The 23849-nt window shown below is 33.9% G+C and overlaps 2 protein-coding genes and 1 long non-coding RNA gene across 4 annotated transcripts in view; all 3 read left to right on the top strand.

Annotated features, from left to right (window-relative positions):
* The window catches only part of LOC148948018 (uncharacterized), a 527253-nt gene that overhangs the window by 224981 nt on the left and 278423 nt on the right, over window positions 1-23849 (top strand). The gene's annotated exons all lie outside the window — the stretch shown is intronic.
* Window positions 1-23849, top strand: part of LOC148948019 (uncharacterized) — a 437936-nt gene that overhangs the window by 154793 nt on the left and 259294 nt on the right. The gene's annotated exons all lie outside the window — the stretch shown is intronic.
* On the top strand, window positions 7105-16729 carry LOC148948023 (uncharacterized). Its single transcript, XR_016142278.1, has 3 exons — window positions 7105-7439; window positions 13519-13625; window positions 16535-16729. It is a non-coding gene; the product is annotated as an uncharacterized LOC148948023 (long non-coding RNA).

Below are 23849 nucleotides of genomic sequence, written 5' to 3' on the forward strand. Positions count from 1 at the left end.
GCAGTGACTCTAACCAGTTTTCCATATATCAAACCAGTGACGTAAATAAGGGGTACAAGTAGGGGCCTTTTGCAGCACAAGTTTAGTTTTTATGGGTATTTGCTTCTCTAAAAGAGGTATATAGGAAAGGACGGAAGAAAAATAAAAGAGATAAAGAAACTTCTAGATCCTAAATTTCAAAAATTTTTGAATATTCGCTGCATAATATTGCTCTTAGAGATTATTTGCTTCCTGACAAGGATGTTTTAAGGGCTAATTTAAAGAAAACATTAAAACTGGGTTATTTGAGCCGGAATTTTCAATTTCATGCTAGACTTTTTCCAAGTGTCAAGGTCACTTTTCTGACATTTTACCCTCCTCCCATTCTGAGGTCCCATATATAACTGTATAAATACATTTCATCGTTGTGTCGAATTTTGTGATGACATTCTTTCTTGTAATATTCTTACATGTTCTTTCATATTGTAAAGTGAGAATTTGATTGGTTGATTTTTTAATATATTCATAGGGCTATATCCCGGACCATCAGGGGGGTGGGTGTATTTTCAGAAAAGGGGCCATGATATTTGAAAATAGTATAAAATAAAGAACTGAATGGTACTGCTTTTGTGTGTTTATCCTGTTTTCTTCAGAAAAGGACAATTACTAAATATTTGGCATTAGAAAGAGACAACTAGACTAATGCCCATTTTTATGGAGAAAATAAACACTCTTGTTAGGGCAGGCTTAAAGTTTACTTAAAGACTGACTCATAGGGACCACGTAGGTTGGGCCGGGGTCCCAAGCACCCGAAAACGTAAATTTCTGCGAATTTATCGGCATTTCTTTAATAAATTATAGGTTTTTTATTATCCCCCCTAATTATTTTTAATTAAAACATTTGCAGTTCGTTTTTATTAACTCACTGATCTTTTTGTTCCTTTTCCATTTATTTCTTTGTACCACAATTTTTTTTAATTTGTGAATTTTTTTCAACCACTCCCGAATGTTCAGTTACTTTCTATTTTTATCAGTAAAGCACAACGGTAAGAGCACTTCCTAAGGCTGTGTTAACATTTGTTTTAATCTTGGATGAGCCAATATATTTTTTTTTTTAACTTGAAAATTAAAAATTATAAAATATTTTTTTTTCCAGAATCTATAAACATAAGTTAAAATTCTTGGCAAAAAATCGATTCATTTCTGTATAATCTGATCTTTTTTACTCCTTTTCCTCAATTCATCGACTTTTCGTTTATGCATTTAAAACCTAGATAAATTTGGTGTTTATGTTATGTAAAATCCAATGCTTTTTGTGCCCCTCATGTTCATTTATATTTTCATATATTCTTGAAAAAAAATTCTCTACTTTTTAGTTCATTTTGAAAATGAGTTTAGCTTTATATTTATTGTTTAACCTCCAGAACTTCTGGAGTTACAATAGAACTTCTACAATAGAAATAGAACAATACAATAGAAATTACAATAGAACTTCTGATTTCCAAAACAATGAGCTCTCTCCGAAGTTGCAGAAAATGACAATATTAAAACTATGATTTAATATGTTTAAGGAAACGAGGGGGGGGGATTGATTTACAATCACTGTGTTCGATTGAAGTCCAATAATTTTTTATTTTTATAATGGGTACTAAAAATTTCAGTTTCCACTCGAATGAGCTCAGATCATGGCTTCTACGATAACTTCTATGCACGAAAAGTCTTCGTCAGAAAATTATAATATTAATAAATTGTGGTCATATTACTCTTTCCTTAAACATTTTCCGCCTGACAAAATTCATCCTGGATTCTTTGCTTTTGTTTTGATTCCACAACATCAAGAGCACAAATATTTCATTTTGTTAACATTTTGTTTTTAGTAGGTAATATTTGATAAATAGTCAAATATTTTAGCCTAAGTATTGGATGCTAAAGTCAAGTGTTAACGAAAAAAGTGCCTGCTTGCCTATTATTTTATCTGTAGCGTAAAATCAATTAAACTAGAAATATTTTATAGATGAAAAAAAATACAAATTTCCAAATAATTTCATGAATATTTGCAAATATTTCTATGAATATTTGCAAATAATTTCATAAATTTTTGCAAAAACAATAAAAAAAAGTTGAAATTAAGTAGATAAGTAAATTTGGTGTTACATAAATAGTTTTAGTAATATTTTGGTGCTATTGATATATTTTTATACAAAAATATGTATTCTGCAGGGCAAAAATTAAAAACTGACACTTTTCAGGGCAAAAACGAAGTCCATGCTCACTAAAAACCTTTGCTAAAAAATCTACATTTTGTTGAAGTGACTGAAGTGATTCATGTGGATTTTTTTTTATTTTATCTCAGAAATTATACCAGGAAAACAGTTTTACCAGGAATTCAGAAGGTAAATAGAAAAACAAGTTTTTTTAACTGAAAGTAAGGAGCTACATTATACCTGAAAAGGAACATAAGTTACGTATATTGACATTAAGTCATAACAATTACGATTCGAATGACACCCCGAATGATTAATTACACCCTAAATGAGCTGTTTATACACCTTCAAGCTGCTTTTGGTAATTAAATCTTACAGCTACATATAAGAGATTTTCTTCTTATTCATGTAGATTTTTTTATTTTGTCTCAGAAATATTACCAGGAAAACAGTTTTACCAGAAATTCAGAAATTAAATAAAAAAAACAAGTTTTTTCAACTGAAAGTAAGGAGCTACATTAAAACTAAAAGCGAACAGAAATTACGTATACTGATATTGAATCACATTAATTACGCCTCGAATGACGCCCCGAATGATTAATTACACCCCGAATGAGCTGTTTATACTCCTTCAAATTGGTTTTGGTAATTAAATCTTATAGCTACATATAAGAGATTTTCTTTTGATTCATGAGGAGTTTTTGCTATTTTATCTAAGAAATCATACCAGGAAATCAGTTTTACCGGGAATTAAGAAATTAAAGAAAGAAAAACAAGTTTTTTCAACTGAAAATAAGCAGCTACATTAAAACTTAAAGCGAACAGAAATTGCGTATAATAATATTAAATCACAACAATTACACCCCGAATGATTAATTATAACCCGAATGAGCTGTTTATACACCTTCTAGTTGCTTAGGGTAAATAAATTTTATAGCTACTTATAAGAGATTTTATTTTGATTCATCTGGATTTTTGTTGGCCCCTGGAGAACGTCGAGTATTCAAATCTATATATCATTGATCATTGACAGGACAACAAAGTGTTAAACTTTGAAACAGAAAGAATACTGGTAAAAGGCATTGATAATTGAAAGACAAGAAAGTCTATCACTTTACAAATAACACGGGTCATTGCATGATCCGTCGAATACTCTTTCCAAAATCCATATTGGCTATGTGGTATTATTTCTTTTGCTTCCGCAAATTTACTAGTTTTATCATGCATTATTTTTTCAAAAGTTTTTGAAATAACCGGCAGAATTGAAAAAGGGCGGTAGTGTCTGAGGCAGTCAAACAAGTTCTCTCTACTGAACTCTCTCCTTCTCCCTCTCTCTCTCTCTCCCAAAATTAAAATATTTATGCCTACCTTTTAATAGCTTTTCTATCTTGCTTTTCATCTGTATAATGTAGCAGTCTGAAAAATAAATGTCGTATCAAAATAAACTAGAAAATTTCTGGTAAATAATTATTTACCTTTTCCTTATTTCCATACTTATGCAAAGGTAAAACACGGCTTTTATTTAGACCTTTTGGAACAATTAATTTTTGAACCGACAAATTGATTAAAAAAAAATCAAATACGAGATATTACCAGCAAAACATGTCTCAGAACTCGTTTTAGTACGTGATCAATTCCAGGAGCATCTGAAGGTCCCAAAGAATTCACAATCTTCTTCATATTACTTGCGGAAACAGGTTAAAAAAACAAAAATACTACCATCATTATCAAAATTTGACTTTCGTCGATTATATTAATATCATTATCAAACAGTGACGAACTATTTGGACCAATCTTAGTAAACAATTTACAAAAACTATCAGCTATAGATTGATCATTTTCAATTCTTGCCCCATTCAGGTTAACTATCTTCTTAGGGATCTTATTATCTTTATGTTTATTTGTTTATTGACAAAATTTCGGTAACTAACATAAATATGTCGATTTTCATTCGACTGGTTTTTCAACAATCTAATATAAAGCTTGTTTCTTAATTTCATAGTTTTTCGTAATTACTTTGTTAGCCACTGAGGTTTAAAATTGTTTTTCTTTCTCGATCTATTCTCATGTGGTCTTTCAATCTTACAACACTTGTGCATTGCTTCACGAATCTTATCCGAAAACAAAAAATAACCTACTTCATGGTCATTTGACTTACAACATCGCACCATTCTAGTTTTCCCATATGATCTTCTATTTTATTTAATTTTGTTTCATATAAAACAAATATTTTCTATTGAATATGATACCACTAAAAACGACACCACTAAAAATGCAAGGAGACGATCCAAACTTGGCGCAATTAGCACATTTGATGATTTCAGCCGGTCACAAATATCTTCACTAATTAACATGTTATCAATAAGCGTGGTCGTGCGTTCTGTGATTCGTGTGGGGAGGTTAATCGACAAGAAAAGGCTAAATGATAGCTTAGTTGTCAAAAATTTTCCATTCGTGTTATTTCCGAGCTCCAACATGTTATGGTTAAAATCTCCCATTAGAATACATGTCTTTTTACGCGACCAAATATTCTGACTAAGATTATAAAAATGATAATACCTTTCCGAGGGGTTATAACTAGGTGTCCTGTAAACAATGCCGTAACGTATACGGAGGGGGTAGGGGGCGGCCCTCTAATGTTTTTGGTCACTTGGTAACAAAAAATTTTTCTGACACCATTAATATTCTTTTTTTCGGTTCAATAAAGACCACGAAAATACTGACATATCATCTACAGAAATTTTGAGCTTGGTCGGTAAACGTAGCAGTTTTACCAAATCCTGCCGTAATTTTATAGATGGTGCCACAACTTTCCATTTGGTTAAGTAAACAGCGTCAAAATAGCGACTTGATATGTACCGAAATACAAATCTTGGTTGGTAAATGCAGCGGTTTTACCGACTCGTGCAGTGATTTTACGTATTGTATTCAAAACGGAAATTATGCTAATTATTGAAAAAAAATTCACCTTTCTGTCACCAAAACAGTTTAGTCACTCTCTTGCATGTTAGCCAGAACCCTTACTTCTTGAAGACGGCTAAGTGAGACTTTTACTGATAGGTCCTTTATTCTAACTACTTCATTGCCAGACTTTGCAAAGATACAGCCCAGTACTGACTGAGCATTTCCCATACCCACTACATCCCTAGCAGAATTTAGCACTTTCTGTCAACGACGAGTAAGGCTTTCACTTACAAAACATTGCAATGCTTTCAGCTTGCTCTGATATTTCAATATTTATGGTGCAACTGTTGGGGATTTCAAATCCAACTTCAATTGGGAGTATTTTGCTACTACTGGGTTTTCCCAAAATGCTAACATTTATAATGTCAGACTCGGAAACCGATCAAAGACCTAGTCTTTTTGTTATTAAGTCTAGCAAATTATTGGTGGGATGCCTTGTTGTTTCATTCAGACCAGAAAGAGGGTGAATAACTACGCAAGAAGACTCACTAGCTCGTTGCATTTCATCGAGGTCATAATGTAGTTTTGACAATGCTGATGCCAAGAAATCAACTTTTGACTCCAATGCTCCGAATCTGTCCACTAATTTTTCGTGGCTATTTTTAAAGTTTCAACATAAAGGATGAATGAACAGCCTGCATTATTTTCTCGAGATTATCTTGTGAGTTTTACCTTACTGAACTTCTTTACAATATTTTGCTGAACAAGATCACTAATTGAATCCTTAACTTGCCAAACTTCCACTCTTACTTCAGAAATCTAAAGCCGTACTTCCTTCTCAATTCCAAGGCAAGTAGCAGTTTCCATGTAGCAATTCAGATTTTCATACAAGTCAGCCATTGTTTTTTGATGGATGCATGTTTACTAGCACTACATGCCTGTTTATTAGTTTGAATCTTCTATCCGTATTTTCAATCGTAACAGTTGCTATTTTACGATCCCCGTACTTGAACACAAGAAGACTCTTTCCGAGACTAAGAACTCTAAATATCCTTATTGGTCACCATGGATATTCAGGTAATTGAGCGAAAGCCAGATCTCCCAATTTCGTTTTTGAAAACTTTTTCTCTAGCAATTAAGTCTAAACATCCAAACAATCACACCCGGTCTTGTTCAATAGGTCCCTATGCTCCAGCAGGTAGCAAGTTGAAATTCAAATACTAATCACCCTTAGGTCCTTTCAGTTTAATGCTGAATGACCAATCAGAAATTTTTGATCTGCGATTTATCCCTATCCCTTCCAACTGTTAGTATCGAAACATTCTAAGATAAAACAGGAATAGGTCAGCTGGTTTCTCGCATTGAGTCTGTAACCAAACATTCAACCTTTATCATCCAGGTATAATGCCATCGACATACGCAAGAAGCGGAGGTTATCGGATCTCTAACCCAATTAGTACCGCTTTTAAGATGTAAGGAATGAAACTTAGCCAAAAATTTTGAGTGAACAATAGTTAGGAAATATCAATATCCTCAGGAAATTTCAGGTTTAATTTTTTAGAGCCTAAAAACATAATGCTTCAAAAGCTAATAAATTCTGGGATTTTGATATCTCGCTCATGCAGAAACGGCTTCTGATCAGGGTTACACCCACGGTCTGCTCCTAAAGTGCTACAATTGCCCAAATTTGCGTGCTACACAGCGATTTTCGGGGCTAGTCACAAAAATTGTACTACAATAGCACATTCCTGCTACAGATGGCAACTCTGAGCACGTGCTATACGTAATAATATTTGCTAAAATAGCACTTTCGTGCTAAATGTGGCCATCTTGCTTCTGATAGCTTGAATACTTAGAGACGAAGTGATCAGCCTTTTTTAAATCATTTGATCTGTCCTCTCGCCTTCTTTGCACACAAATATACGTATAGTTAAATGTGTGTATTATGGAAATATGTGTATATTAGTATACGCAATTGTGGTGTTATGTTAAATTTTGGTCTGTACCAAATTGGAATATACAAGGTCCGTTATAGTTGTCAAAATGGAATATATGACGTAACGCAGCAAGAGATTAGGACATAATTGGAAATTGGAATATACAAGGTCCGTTATAGTTGTCAAAATGGAATATATGACGTAGCTCAGCAAGAGATTAGGACATAATACCAAGTTTCAGTGGAAACTTTAAATCTTTTAAAAGTATGACTTCCTTACTTTTAGGGACAGTTGGCGAGGATTTTGAAGGAAGTCACAAGTTAATCTGTACAACCAGATTGTCAACAGGGCAGAAATTCAGAAGAAAATTTGAAAAACATAAGCGTCGAACAAAAGTAGCTTCTTGTTCAGCTTCGTGAGTGAAAAACCATTTTTCAAATGTTTCACAATTCATTCTAATAGCATAATTTTAGCACAACTAATGCCTTTTCTCTGCAGAATTTTCATTAGTTTTAGAATATTACGATATTTGACACATAAACATTGAAGTGTAACAATTCCCTGCAGTAATAAGGGTTAGCATGTCAGCTACTTCGAGCATTATATATAGATGGCATAAAAAGAAAAATTCAAAGCGAAACGTTTATTTGTATATGAAAATTGTTTTTATTAGAGCTGAAGCCATTAACGAAGCTATCAGAAAAGATTTTAAATTTTACACATGTTATACTTGTGTGAGAAGGTAAAATACATGACCAGGTGTCCACATTCCCCACCACCTCTCATTTAAAAGTACATTTAAGTTAAAAAATTATTGTATATTTATTTTGGCCATAAAGTAGTTGGTGGCGCAAAGTTCAACCCAAGAGAGGTGAGATCCAAGATGTGATAATACTAAAATTTAAAATGTAATAATTACACCCCACCTCCTAACAGAATTCATCACTAGTCTGCGTTTTCAACTTCGAACAGGTGTTATTGCTGGCTGATGGTATACAGCCAAGTTACCAATTTCCTTCATATTCCCAAAAATAATATTTGACTTTTTACTGCTATTTGGTAAAGCTTTATAAATTTATAAATTCTTATAAATTTTTTATAAATTGATTTATAAATTTTTGTTTGACTCTATTTTTAGTCATTAAATGGTCTTAAGGAAACCCAAATCAAAAGCTTCCATCAATCAACTGATTGAGCCATTATTGACCTCAAGAAACCTGCTTGGAGCTTGAGTCAAGCGTTGATGGTGATTGATAAAAAGTTTGAATGACTCAATCAGTTCCTAGACGGTCAATCTTGCTGTAATCAATTGATTGACGGAAGCTTTTGATCAAAATGATTGACCGTCTAGGGTGTCCTTCAGTCCTTTGATGCCAGACTTTTAGCATTTCCCTTTTTTAATAGTTTTTTTCTAGGAACATTCAAGAGTATGTAGCAGGACATTCCTAGCGTTGGGTTTTCCAGTGTTGAGTTTTTAAGGAAAGTTCTTAAGCTATCAAACTTGAGACTTAAAGTATTACTTTGCCAATTGATTGCTCTAAAATGATATTCGACGTATTGGTCTATTTTATGTCTATTATAATTATTATATTAATTTAGCAGTATAGATTAATTAGTGTAAATATACTGTACTTCTTTTTCTAAGATAAAAAGCAATTCTAGAGTTCCAAGCCCATGATTTTGAGCAAGATCACCTTCCCATCTGGTTCAACCTTTTTATAATGGTTCCTTAAATAATTCCCGAGTCTAAGAACAGGCAAGTACTAAGTATATGATAAGCCGTAAAAATACAAATTATAAAGTTGCACTTGAACATTCTTTGCAATATTTATTTAGATAAAGAGAAAATAAAATGTCTCGATTTTTTTTTCTTGTTTACTTGCTTGTTGACTCAGGATACGATTTCTTGACTGAGGAGCAGAAGCTGTACAAGGAGCAGAAGAGATTGAATGAGCAGTAAATTGGTTTAGCGAGGGATGAGCAAAAAAGATAATTTATTAGAAAAAGTAAAGGGTTCAATTTCTTTTAAAATGTAAAAATGGGGATAAAAAAAGTCATAAAAAACAATTATACGGAGAATGAAACGAACTTAAGGTTGAGAACCCTTGATTTTTATTTTAACTTTACAATTACAAGAAGCCATGTCTGTTGCAACGACTTTTTATGTAAAAATACACGCCATTACACAAAAAGACGGCAACAGTATACAGACTACGATTAAAATTTAATCCTCAGCTCTAATTTTCAACCTAGAAAAGAAAAAGGACATTAATCGATTGGAGAGAAAAGACATGTAAAGGAGTGATAAAAAAAAAATAAATAAACAAAGAACAGGGCTAAAACTTAAAAACAACCCTAAAACAGAGTGAACCAAATTAACATTCGATCCGCCGTGAAGGTTGGGCGTTAAAATGCCCAAATGGATGCCTGTTTCATTCGAACGTGAAAGATTATTACGAAAAATAAGAAGAACAAGCTAGGAGGAACAGAAAGGGACATTTAACTGACAATTATGGCAAGGCGTCAGTATATAAGTTAAAAGAATAGATAATAGTTTAAAAATAGTATATTTATTCAATAATTAGGGTTAGCGACTTTAAAAGAGCGTTTAGTTGAATCACAATACAAATGTGCATCCAAATGGTCAAAAGAGCGTATTTGCAGTTCTCAGGATAGGATAAAGTTGTTCAGTCAAGATTTTTATGAAACATTCAATTTGTGAGGTGTGGCTGAATATGTCTCTGCGGCGTGTACCCAATGGTTAACGGAGTAGCACTGCATTTGGTAGCCAGGGATTGTCCATACGTAGTGCGTGGTCAAGGTATCCCCACCGGCGAACTTTTATTAGATATAGCACATGAGAGTAACCCTTATCACGAATGTCACCCTTTTTATCTCCTTCCTCCTTAATAGAATAACATTTCATTTTGCATAATCCTCTTTTAATGTCCTACTCTATTATTATTACATTGTTTGCTTTTCAAGCTCATCTCCCACAAATAACATAGTTGTTCAAGTTTTTGGGGAAAGACACAAGGTCATCAGTTCCTCTTAATGAAAGGCAGCGAAACCTCAGAATGGTTGTTGCTAGACTGGATCAATTTAGCTCTTTTGATCGATTGAAAGGATTGGAGGATCGATTTTGATCCTGCATGTGTTGTCTTAAAACTAAAACATAAACTAAACATAAACTAACTTATAAACATAAAACATAAACTGTTCTTATTTGTATCTATTGAACTAATACGTCAACCATGTATTATCTTAGAAGTAAAACATAAACTAAAATATAAAACTTAAATCAATTCTGGTCTACATCAGGTATGCAAAAAGTTCAAAAGCTGCCAGTAGCATTCCAAAAGCTGCCGACACTTTAGCAGCACAACTTCTCCCTAATCTAATCACAAACACAATTACTGCTACTGAGAATTCCTGCTACATTGTATCGTGGCTGTTTTAGGCTACTAATCTTCCACTTTACAGATTTCTCATTGTCTGCTTTAACTGTATTTACACCTTGATTCGTCAGTTAAGATGGCTGATAGCTACCAGCCATCTTAACTGACGAATAAACAGTTTTAAAACAATTTGGCTAAGTGTACGAGATTTAGACAAATATTCACTTTCCATTGAAGAGAAGTGGAGTAAGTAAAAACTTGTCCACGAACACAAAGAATATCAACCACTTCAAAGTAAATTTTCACATAGTAATATTGAATGTCAATGAGTTTTTAGTTTGAACTAGTTTTAAAAAGCAGCAGCAAATTACCATATTTTGTACTGGTCGAAAACTGCACCTCGTGGCAAATTTTGAATACACCCTGAATTTGTAAGATCAGCCAAGTGTCCAAGATGATCAAATTTTCCGATCGTCAATTCAACAGAGCTGGTATCAAATATTCAAATATATTTCCCACAAAGGCAGTCCATTCGTCAACTGAGTTGTACCTATTTGTAGCAACAAAAAGCGTGAATTGAGATTGTTCAATAGCTTGTCTAAAAAGCCGCAAAGTCTCCAAAAAGTTGCAGCAACTGCCTCTTTAGCCATTCCTGTAGAATCTCCCAAATCAGAAACCACATCATTATAAATCACCGAACGCGTCCCGAGCGACATCAGGGGTTTTTGGCGTAAAACTAAGAGAACTCCATGGTATAAAAAACCTGTCGTTATGGAAGACACCTTGCGAGAAGCAATAAATTAGCTGAGAATCTACTTGATTATCTGCTGACAGTTGTAACTTCATTTTGGTGAGGTCATCTTCGTATTTATTCAATATATTCCTGATTATCCACGGTAAGAGCACCGCCTTTTGGAATAAAAGGGACAGGCTAGATATATTTTCATAAATATCAATAAGAGTAGCACAAATACCTCATAACTATCAATGGCTTAGTGCGAAATAGGCATTGAGATCGTATTCAAATAATCGACTTGATTGTCAAATTCAAATTCATTTCATTCAAAAAAAATATACAGATCTCGTGGGCATAGCCCACATATGATGTCTCTTAGTAATAATTATCAAAATAAAGTAGTATGATAAAACTTCGTCAGGATAAATAAACTAAAGGATAAAAAACACTTGAGATTGAGAATAAAAATGTCTGATAAAACTTCGTCAGGATAAAATGAACTAAAGAATTAAAACACTAGAGATCATTGTAATATTTCACAAAGCTTTTATTTTAGTGAAAGGTGTTACAGTGGACTGGGGTCAGTTTTGGAACCTTCTCAGCCACTTCTATGGGGGGACGAGATCTTATAGGGACAAAAGGTAGGGGAAGGAATGATCGGTAGATGGAATGTTGGAGGAGGGAGGAGCCATATCTTTGGCATAATTTTTCTCGGCGGGAAGAAAGGGATTCAAGTTTAAATTCTTTGAGGTAAAAGGCGTAAGGTAGAGGGGAACCGCTATAAATGATTTGCAGTGATCTCTTCTGAATAGGTTGTATTTTATCAGTTTCATCCTTGGTAAGGGCAATGTGGCAAACCGGACAAGCAAACTCAACTATATCTTTGTAACCCTATGTTTTTGTTTTCAGTGGATACGAGGCAACCAAGACCTGAGACACACTGCAACGAGGTTCGGACATCTTCTTCAGACAATTCAACGCAATGCACTGTATCAGAGTTAAATTTATACGATGAAGAATCACGGAAACAAACAAGCGTCAAAAGATGAGTGGGCACATGATGCGTAAAATATTGTCCATCCATGACACCACCTACAAGCAGCTGCTTGATATCTTCTACAGTCAGAGACTGTTGCTTCAAAGTTTCTAGCTGAGCGTGTGCGATGTCTGATCCTGTCTGCCCTCTAACGACAGGCCTGTCCATAGCTAAAGAGTCAAGACGTCCTGCGTTCCTACGAAATACTGCAAAGTGTATGGGAGAGAGTGGAATCAAATGGGAAGGTGAAACTTTCCCACACTCAAAGGACCGATGTGATTTAAGTGTCCTGGATGAAAAAGCTGGCAAAATTAATAAATGTCTTTGATAGGTGCGAATGCAGAAATGTATGTGAAACTATTCTTGAAAAGACTAAGTTGCTTAGACTAAAATAAATGAAGGTGAAAAGGTCAAATGGGTGACAAGAAAATAGAAAAGGGAGCTAGAACTTTCAATTTTCAGTCAAATGACCCTCCTCGAAAGTTCATGTGACAACCTCTTCTATAAAAATAACTTATAGGCCCCGGTGTACAACTTACAACCCCTGTTCCCAATCTCTGGGGGGTTGTGTCAACCCTAGAAGCATACTGTTGAATGACCTATGGATTATTTTGAACAAAATGGCTATCTCAAAATTATCATCCCATAAAACTGGGGAAAATAGGGCTTGAGAAGGGAGTGGGGAGGGTGCAGCTGCCTTCTGATCACTTCCGACTCCAGAAAAGGCACAATAACTTCCGATTTCAAAATGAATGAGCCCCTCCAAGGTTTAGCAAACACCCTTTCCATAAAAACTTATACATTAACAATTGACGACTAGCATAAATTACAGCCCTTGCCTTTGTGGACTGTGGGGAGGTTGACATCCCCAGATATATTTATTAGATCTTCCAACTATACTGAACAAAACGGCTATCTTAAAATTTTGATTGGATGTGTTTGGGGAAATGATAGGCATGGGGAGGGGGCTAACTACCCTCTGATCACTCATGACTGTTAAAAAGGGAGCTAGAGCTTTCAGTTTCCAATCAAATGAGTCTCCTCCGAAGTTTATACGACCGTCTCTTCCATAAAAAACCCTATATGCCCGCGGGGTATAATTTAAAAACCTTTCCTATTAATAGATATGCATAGATAGATAGATAGATAGGCCAACTGTAATTTTTAGGCCATAAATTACGTCTTTTTTTTCTTTGAAAAAGTACAGACATGCAAAATACTTAAAAAAACATAAATTAATATATAAGGATTATCATCCTAAATAAAAAGCAGACATCAAATATAAATTCATCAACCACAACTACTTGAAATATGACTCTTTCAGGTCAGGGATATGCAGTCTTCTGAACATATGTTGCTATAAAAGGGAGGAAAACAGCCTCACAGAAAAGGCTTTATCAAAGGAAGACTTGCATGCATCAAATAACCAAGGTATTGCATGAACTTTACTTTAGCTCTATACCAAAATTAAATCATAATAAGAAAACAAGCATTCTCAACAGAAAGTAATGATAAAACATAAAATTTCAAAGAAAGAACAAGGACAATACACAGCTAGTGAAAAAATTGAAAAATTATTCAAATATTTTTGGTCAAGACCTCTGCTTGACTGTCCTCAGTGCAGAATTAAACTGATAAAAAAATAAAACCCTTCTTAGAAAGTGATGTTTGACAAAGCATTTATGTGATTGTTATTTAGTCTTTATATAAAATATTTGTTTTGATTCCCCTTTTAATCGTTTTCTTCTTTTATACTCTGTCTTTGGGTTATTTCTGTTCTGTTTGACAGGTTAAAAGCCAGAAAAAAAAAAAAAAAAAAAAAAAAAAAAATAAAAACCTAAACAACAATGTGGATGTCAGTAACACTTTAAAGTCACTTTTTAGATTTGAATGCAGTAAATCAAATGCCATCAATTTTGAACTTGACTGTAACCTAGTTAATACGGAAACAGTTTTTGCAGCATCTTATGGATCAAAAAGTTTTATTAAAAGAAATTTGGGATCTTTTGTAGTATCAGCTTGCTGTCTAAAATAAATTACACATAAGAGATCATATAGAATTAGATAAAGAACCAGATTTTTCTCAGTTTGTTTAAAAAAAAGTGTTTTTTTTAAAACAATTCAGTGAAAAAAACTCAGTATCATCATGAGCACTTGCGACACTAAGTTAAGCTAAAAATAAAACCCTAGCTAAGTTTATGCTCAGCCGAGCAAATCTCTATGGAGACACCAAAACATGTGAAAAGACCTACAAGAGGTTTTTTTTCTGTTTTTAATATTTCTAAATGTATTTTATAATACAAACATAATAAGTCTATTCTCAGACAGTTGGTGTTTGTTTTATTGCTTGATGTGCTCCATTTATCTTATCGCATTGACCTTGAAGTTTTGTTGGTTTTTTGTCGTTGCTGTTTTTAGTAGGCTAGCTCCTTGTATCATTTAATCATTTTTTATCTTTTTCAGTGTTGACATACTTATGTTATCAGCTATGGATTTCAATAAATATATTAATTAACATACGCTTAAATGACGTGCTTACGCGTACGAAATTGATGAAAACCACAATTTTATAAATGCATTTAATATGTTTTCCAAATATTTTTGATAAATTTCAAAAACCTATTTTTTAGAGCTGAAACACTGGCACTAACGGGCACTGCTATAAAAAATACTTGCAGATTAATTAGCGACACAAAAGAACATCTTGAGATCTCTCGTCTCTTCCCATCATCCACGATTAATTCTTTCCAGATAGGCATGGATCTTTTTTTTTATTTACTTGAAACAGATAACAACAAAATACCGACTTAACCCTCCGGCCTCAAATTAAATTGTAGCGAATAATAATATTTTTTTGATCCAAAATGTGTTGGAAGTCAATGTTGCAAGACATGAGATCCAAGACGTTAAGTGTCAATTTTCGCTATCCTTGAAAGTATTTTTGTCATTTTTTTAGCAATGAGAGACTGGTAATTCCGGATACTTTAGCACAAAATATTAAAGTTTGCCACTCCTACCTCTTTCAAAGCCTCTTGGTTCCTCGCAAGGTCTTGGTTCCCAGCCTCGTCTTTCTCTGTCTCCAACTTCTCTCTGGTTCTCCTCAGAATGTGAACTGCCGTAATCCGACTTACGCCATGACCCTTCATCACCACGACCCCTGAAAACAAGAAGATAAGGAACGATGGTAGAGCAGAAATTAGCAATAATCAAGTTCAAGTTCCGTTTATTTCAATAAAAGAGCAATAACAAAGACAATATCCCAAAGGGCTCAATGGCCCGTGAACTATTTGTTTCACTGAATATAAACACAATTAAAGATAATTACTTACTGACTAATACTTTTTGTAACTAACACTAACACTTTTGCAACAAGAGGCAACTCTTATCCTGAAGATTGTGCTTCCAAAGATGATCAAAAACAGAAATGAACAATACTCCTCTGATCATACTTCATTTTCTATTATAACACAGATATTATGATTATAATTGTTGTAATTGCATAACAAAAATATTATTATTGTATTAAACATGCAATAATTGTCTAATTAAGTTGAAGTGGGAAAGCCTTGGTAATTCCTATTTGAACTCTGGCTTAATGAAATTTTCATAAAGCTACAGCTTTTCAATAGCTTCATTAACCTAGCAAAGTATCAGGTTAAACAACATAAGACATTTAGTGGCCTATACTTGGATCCACTTCATTTTTGTAAATTGGTGCCTTTGAGTTGCTACCAATGTTTTCTTGTCTTGACTCCCACCCCTCTCATACCTGAACATAGCCCATGCATAGCCTAGTACTTCCGTATTAGCCAGTACACGCGCGAGAAGTTTGCTCTTTTGGATTATATACCCCGGAACATACCGAAAAACCCATGTACTGCGGGATTTGGGGGGGGGGGTCATCCTTAAAAACATAATTTCTGGAACTTACAGCTATGCTGAACAAAATGGTTTTCTAAAAATTTTAAATGGATGGGATAGGGGAAATGATGGGCTGGGGCGGAGGGGGGGGGACGGGTTGTCCTCCAATCCCTTTTGACTATTAAAAAGGGAACTATCCCTTTGAATTTCCAATCAAATGAGCCCTTTTTGAACTCTTTTTTTCTATACTCAGTGCCATGGTCTTTGAGAATGGGGAATCTTTAGCAGGATGTTGGCTTAAGATAGCTTGCTACTTTGACCGTATTGTAGTAATAGCAGGATGTTTTCCGTTATTACGTCTACCTGCTTTTCTGCATATAATCAGGAATCTTAACGTTAAGCCAAAAGAGTGAGGAGGGTAGAATATTTACCACCAATCATCGCAGACTGTGGATAAAGCATTTTCTTTTCCTTTCCAGTATGAGCCAGGATTTCAACGTGCTTACGATGCAATTCCACATTGTCCTGGTCTAATCTGCATGCTAAAAAAAAAGATAAAGTTTGATCCTTTCAGCTCTAGACCTATTTTCAAATATTGGTAAACTGTATTTTCATGTCAATTCTCTTTTTTATTCTCTTTGTAAAGTATTTTATAAAATAAAAAAAGGATAACAGCTAAAGCCTTTTTGATTTGAGAAATAGATAGCTTTATATATAGCACTAATTTTCGAAACAAACGTGTCTCTTGTGATTTATCTTTTCATGCTAAAACAGAAATTGCAATAAATATTTCCTATAACGCTATTTTATTTCGGTATGTAACTTTTAAGGACAGTTGGATTTTTGTTACAGCCTGAGCCCTTCCTAGGGTTGGTTGTGCCCAGGGTAAAATTAATCACATTAATAGCGGCACTAGGAAAACAAATTATAAAGATGCTTTGAAACTGTTTAAAGCCTAGTTTTAAGTGTCAAAATTGCTCTTTACTTTGAGCAAATAATTTTTTTTTAATTAATCCGTGCTTGTTATTAACAAGGAAAACGAGAAAAATAGGGGTCCATCATACTGAATATTATGTTCTAAATTGATATCCAAATATACAGCCTTTGAAACCTTATCATCAAGTAAAAATTTTAGCTGAATAATCCTCACAAACAAGGATACTGATTTGGGAGTCAAAATTCAGTACATAGCCTGACAACAACACACTAGTCTATAATGCTTTTCATAGTCTTACACCAGCTCAGATATAGTAATTTCCAGTATACAATTAAAATTAACTTAAATTTTAAGCGTAAAAATTAATATTATTTTAATAGCCACAAAGTCATTGAATAGCACAAATAGATAATGGATTTATTTATCAGATAACATTTTGATCTCAACAGCTATAAAAACAATAGTGAGTAATATACAATTTTAAACTGTGAAAAATACTATTTGTGTCACTCAAAATGTAAAACAAATAAACCATAATATGAACTCAAAATCCAGCTATTTCTCTACACAATGGAATATTTCAAGTTATGATACAAATACTAAAGCTAGTCTATAGTTCTAATACTATCAAGATGCACGTGTACAAACTAATCATGAAATGTCCTTTCCAGAGCCAAAACGAGATTCAATCATTGGACTGAACTCATTGTGCAGAAGTGATACCAAATTAACTGGGGAAAAAATAAATAAAACAAATCAACAATCCTAAAATTCTGTATTTCCATCAATAGAATATCCTTAGTCGGTTTGCTTCCACTGTACCAAAACTCCTAATTGTTTTCTGTTTTCAGCAAAGCACTAGTTTTCTATAATTATATAAACATAGGGAAATATTATCAGTTGGTTCATTTTTGCACTAGTTTTATCAATGCAGAATTTATCAATGTAAATTATTACTGTGAAGTATTAATTTTTGTTTGGCAACTTTGCTCTTTTCTTTTCTTAGAAAAACTTAGCTTTTCTTTTATTAATATTGGAAAGTGTCAGATGGTTTGGCTCCAACAACACATAGCACCTGGTCAAGGGCAGAGCATCAGGAGATTGACACCTGCCCTATGCAGACCTTGCTGGTCTCTATGCAAAAGTTTGTTTATTTTTCACATTTTTGGCTTAGTAGAGCTCACATGAAATTCAAGTAAAAAGAGCAGGGGGTTAAAAGGTGGAAGAGGACGAATACCCCTCATACACATAGTAATATATATTTGTCTTTAAATTTTAATTCCACTTTTTCATTCCCTCCCCTCCTATAGAGTAAGTCCCCTATAGAGTAAGTAAAAAAGTTGACAAAAAAATTTATTACGTTGATATTTATACCCAATTGAAATCCAGTTGAAAATGAGCTATTATGGAAGATGAAATACAGTTAGAGCCCTTGACTGGAGGAGCTGTAGCAGCAGGATAGCCTGTGGCTGAGAAGGTCTCTTTGTTAAAAAAAATTTTTAACAGAGTTTTATTTTCTTTATTTTCAAACCCTCTGCTTTGGTATAAAATTAGAAAGATTATTTTTCAAAAACAGTTTTTCACAGAAAAGTAAAGAGGTACATTACACCAAAGACGAGTAGAAATAAATTCAAATAATAATTCAAACTTAAAACCAAGAGAAATAACAACAGGTTATTTCTACAGGGATTTCAAAAAGTGAAATTTTTCCACAAAAAGTGAAGGGCTATGTAAACAAAAGTTAAGGAGGAACGGAATAGAAACAATCCCGGCTATCTCTTCCATGTTAAATATGTTTAGCTTGTATGGCGACAACAAACGCATTAATTTAGAATCGGATATTTTAAAAAATTCTTGCTGGATGGTTAATGAATGTGCCCTATTCTCTAAAGAGCTACGAAGAATTGGTAATCAAACATATGTAAGTACCACTTGATTAATTTTGTAGTACGAACCTTTCAAAGACCTTAGACTTATTATAGGTTTGTCTGCTTTTAAGGGCTTAGATCCGAATTCTCATACTTCTCTTAGGAAGTTGTTCGGATGAATCAATAGATTCAGACTGATAAACAAACCAACACGGGCAACGGAGGAGAGGGCAAATACACATTTTGTGTTTAAGTTTATTTAATGGTTTTCTTTCTTTTTTAATTCTACTCACCTAGAGACTTTCAAATTAAAACACACTGATGTGCCTTATGAAAAAGCATGTAACTTATGACCCTTCAATTTTTATCGCACCTTGTCCCTAGTAGAAAAAATATTAAGAAATGCAGGATAAATCAAGGAAGATACAAATTTTTTGTCGCAAGGAGAAAGGCAGGGGATTGTAGCCCCCTAACAAATAGCGCAATTTCTAGGCATACAACTAAAATTCATTCTATTCTGTGGCGTAAATCCTAAAAAATAGAATTTGATCTATTAAGTACCTAATAACGATTTATGGAATTTAGTTTTTTTTTACTTTTGCTTTATATGTTTTAGCGCATAATTTTACATAATATTTTACTGGGAGATACATAAGACTCTATAATATTTTGACAAGAAAGATTAAAAAAAGGAGGGGGAAGGGAGGTTACTGAAGCTTCAAAACTTATAACTCTTTAATATCTATCCGACTTAGTCCTAGTAGAAATTTCTTTTGATAATACGGGATAAAGATTGGAAGTAAAATATTATTTGTCGCAAGAAGAGGGGTAGGGGATTGCAGCCTCCTAACAAATAACACTTTTCGAGGCATGCAACTATCATTCATTTTATTTTGTAGTGTAAATTAAAAAAAAAACTAGACCTTGATTTATGACCTTCTGCTTAGTGATATTAGCGATTTATTCCACATAGTTTTTTTTCTTTTGCCTTATATATTTTAATGTATTGTTTTATATAATATTTTACCGGAATATTCATAGATTCACATAATATTTTGACGGGTAAGTAAAATTAATGCGAGTCTTTGGGGGGAGGGGGGGGGGGGGTGCAGCTACAAAAACAAGGTTTCTAGGCCATAATGTTCATTCTTATTATGAGAAGCAGTTCAGGTCGTCGACTTTTTGTCGTAAAGTTCAGCAGATAGTTCTAAAATAAGAGCAGCAAATTTAGTTTCTTCGACTCATATCCCTTTCGACTTTTCATTAGGTTGCTAGTCAAAACAAACTTGAAAGTGTATTAAATCTAGGCTAAATATATCTTTTATGTATCGAAAGTAGGGGGAGATGATATTGTATGACCTTAAAATAGTGTGGAATCGTAAAACAACAGAGAATTTACCCAAAACGGTGAAATTTGTGTTGAAATTTGAAATTGGACCTTAAAAATATTTTGTCTAGTAAGGGATGAAGGGACATGCCTCAAAGGATGTTTTCTGATGTCAAAAGATCCCAACTCTCATTGAGCCTTCAGATAAATACATAATTAGTTTTAAGAACGAAACAAGAGGTGGGGAAGGGGGTAGACATTGATGTATAATCCCTTGGGCCGTATTCAGGACTTTTGTTTGGGTATTATTTTTTTTTTGGGTGGAGGGGTGGGTGGGTGAGGGGTGAATGTATCGTGGGAGGCAGAGACTCCAATAACAACAGAAATGGGGGAATGATAGCTGCTCGTGGAGGGAAATGATGATTCTAAATCATAATCATTCGTAAAACGTGTTTTCCGTTGAATGCAAATATTTACACTAACTTTTCCCATAGCTTACTTGGTTGGGATGATTATCAGCTGTAGAATGCTTGGGCACTTCTAATTTACAGGAGCTTGTACCAATGATTTGTTTTTTCATTGTAAGTGTCAAGACTTCAATCTTATTTCAAACATGATGTTCGACAGATAGTACATTGTTGGTTTGCGCTCCCGCTTTATCTTCAAATGTGAATCTTGCCAAGAAGAAGCTACCATTCACACTTATATTCCAGTGAAATTAAAAATGTAAAAAAACGATAGCAGCATTAAAAAAACAAAAAAGTGGAAAAAAAAAAACTTAAAACGAAACGACCGCTCGGCCTGAAACGGAAAAAGAATCGACTGGTCAATTAGAGGTATGGACAAAAAGAGGCAACAAAAAGAAACGGGGTCTAGAAATATCAACAAAGAAGTTGTAGTTGCTGCTATAAACACTAGCATGACTCATGCCCAGATTCAAGAACTTTTTCCTACAATTGGAATTAACTGCCCATTGCAAAAAACATTTACCAAGTACGAAAGCATTATCGGGGAGTCCATAGAGAAAATCCTTCACGATTATTTGCTAGAAAACGGTAAAATAGAGCGCCGAATGGCATTGAAGACTGATGGAAAGATTGACTCCAACGGAATAGTCGATACGTGTGTTATAGTTGATGGAAGTTGGTGCACACGAGGTTATGGTAATAGATACACTGCATTATCTAGTTGTGGTGTTGTAATTGGATTCTATTCGAAAAGACTCCTTCATGTAGGAATTAGAAACAAGTATTGCTGCATATGCATGACCAATCGACAGCAAGAATCTACTTTAGTTCCTGAACATGTATGTTTTATGAATTGGAGTGGTTCTAGCACTGCGATGGAATCAGATATACTGGTAGAGGCCTTTCGTGTTGCACCAGCTATGGATAAACTAAGATATCGCAGTTATATAGCCGATGGTGATTCAAGCACCCATTCAGAAATTATTATAAAGGTTTCATATGGTAGGATAGTGGAAAAAATTGAATGCGACAATCGTGCTTGTACGTCTTTGAAAAAAAGGCTTTGTAACGAATGCAAAGAAAGCGGAGAATGTAGGAAAATTCGCAGCGGTTCAGTAATAAAGAAATTGTACGGTTTCGCAAGAAAAGCAATTGTGCGAACTACTAAGCATGCCATATCGTCAAAAGATCTGATTAGAGAGTTAAACGCAATTCCTTTATATTTTTTTCGTGGAGACCACAGACAGAGTCCATCTTGTTGTCAGTTATCCAAAAAAATCCTAGAACTGGAAAGTGAAAAAATCCCAAGCAGTGCGTTCATTAGCCATATATATGAAGCATTTGACACCCTCATTAGACGAGCTCACTTACTGATCGGAAACGGCACAAGTAATTTGGCTGAGTAATTATGTCCATTGTTGCTAGGTTTATAGGCTGAAAAAATATAGATAAATGATTTTTTGTTCAATGAATTCAGCTTGAATCAATTTTTACTATCATATAAAGCATTTTTACTATCAGCTTGAATTAATATTTACTATCATATGATAGTATCGCGTACCATCATATAAAAAAAATTTAATAGCCGTACCTCCACAATTCTTACTGTTTGACCATTATAAGATAAGAGATAAGATAAGGGTTTATTCCAAAAAACAACACAACACAAAAAAAAAATAAATGACCTTACATAAGCTAACGCTTGTTTGGAAGTATTAACCCTCTTAAAATTAACACTTATAATAACATACTAAAAAAAAGAGAAAAAGAAGAAAGAAAGAAAGAGAAAAAAAGAAGAAAAAATGAAAATCTTACACTCACTCGGCTCCTGGTCGCAATAACCAAAAATCAATACTTCACATACTCCAAAACTCCAAAACTTCCCGCCGCCATCCCATAAATAATAAATAATAAATGAATAAAAAAAAAAAACAAAAAATTTAAAAAAAAAAATATATATATATAAATATAGGAAAAACGGGTTCCGGGCTAACCTGAGAGTGACTCAACTATACCACCCTTTAAACAAATTCATACAAATTCATACCTACGGAGACAAAGGGTTTTGAGGGCCCGACGGAATTCACATAGATTCGCTGAACTTTTTAAAGAAACAGGCAAATTATTCCAGACAACTGGCCCCACATGACCTATTGAAAATAGCGATCTAGTACTAGTAACTTGAGGTGTCCGTGTATCTCTAGCATGACGAGTAGGATAATTGTGTACATCATCACCAGAAATAAATAAATTTAAAAAATTTGAAAAACACTTGGAAACCAAATTAGAAAAATATTTAAACATAAATAACCCATGGTAAAATTTTCCAAGACCTGACACAGGGATAATATTTAACTGTACATATTGGGATCTCACCGAGGTTCTCCGATTATCTCCGGACAACACTCGCAGTGCCATATTTTGTATCACACGTAACTGCTGCAAATGCACTGAAAATGTGCTAGACCATATACTCACAAAATATACTAAATACGGGTGAACTAACGAAAAATAAATCAATAATTCGTTTAACTTAGGTTTCAACATAAGTGAGGAAGCAGCTGTTTTGCATTTTTTTTTTATTATTTTATTAAGATTATTGTTACAAGATGTTGTCATTTACAAAAATTAGTTCCTTATCCTTTCTTTTTTTTAGTATTTGTCATGTTCATTTTTATTTTGCAGAATTTGGAAGCTTTTTGAAATCAATAGATCGATTCTATAGTTGGACTTTTACGCTATCATTGGGATAATAGGGAGAGAGTAGTTGTCTTGGACAGCACTTTTTGCTCTTTTGGAGGGAGAAGGGATGCATCTGAAGAAATATACTCTGTCTGGCCTTTCCAGTAATTTATTTCACCTCTTTGTAGGTTTTTTTTTAAAACAATGCTTACGCTGCAGTTCAGTGCACTTTTTCTAATGATTAATATAACTATTAAAAGGGAATATCGTACGCATATACATTTTAGGGATCTATCTTTCACACATATACAGGGCTCCTGAATGGGGGAGAGAGTGCAAGGAGGTCATGTACAAGATCAGGAGACGTTGACAGTAGTAGTAGAAGAGTTGGTATTCGTAATAGTAATAACAGTAGTAGCAACAGCACTAGTAGTATCAGCAGAAGAAGCAGTTGCAGCATGTACATAGTGCTCTTGAGTAAGTCGACCCCCCCCCTCAACATATCCCCATAAA

This window comes from Artemia sp. Qi Xiang Cuo, chromosome 10 (assembly GCF_049724085.1).
Source record: "Artemia sp. Qi Xiang Cuo chromosome 10, ASM4972408v1, whole genome shotgun sequence".
Taxonomy (NCBI): domain Eukaryota; kingdom Metazoa; phylum Arthropoda; class Branchiopoda; order Anostraca; family Artemiidae; genus Artemia; species Artemia sp. Qi Xiang Cuo.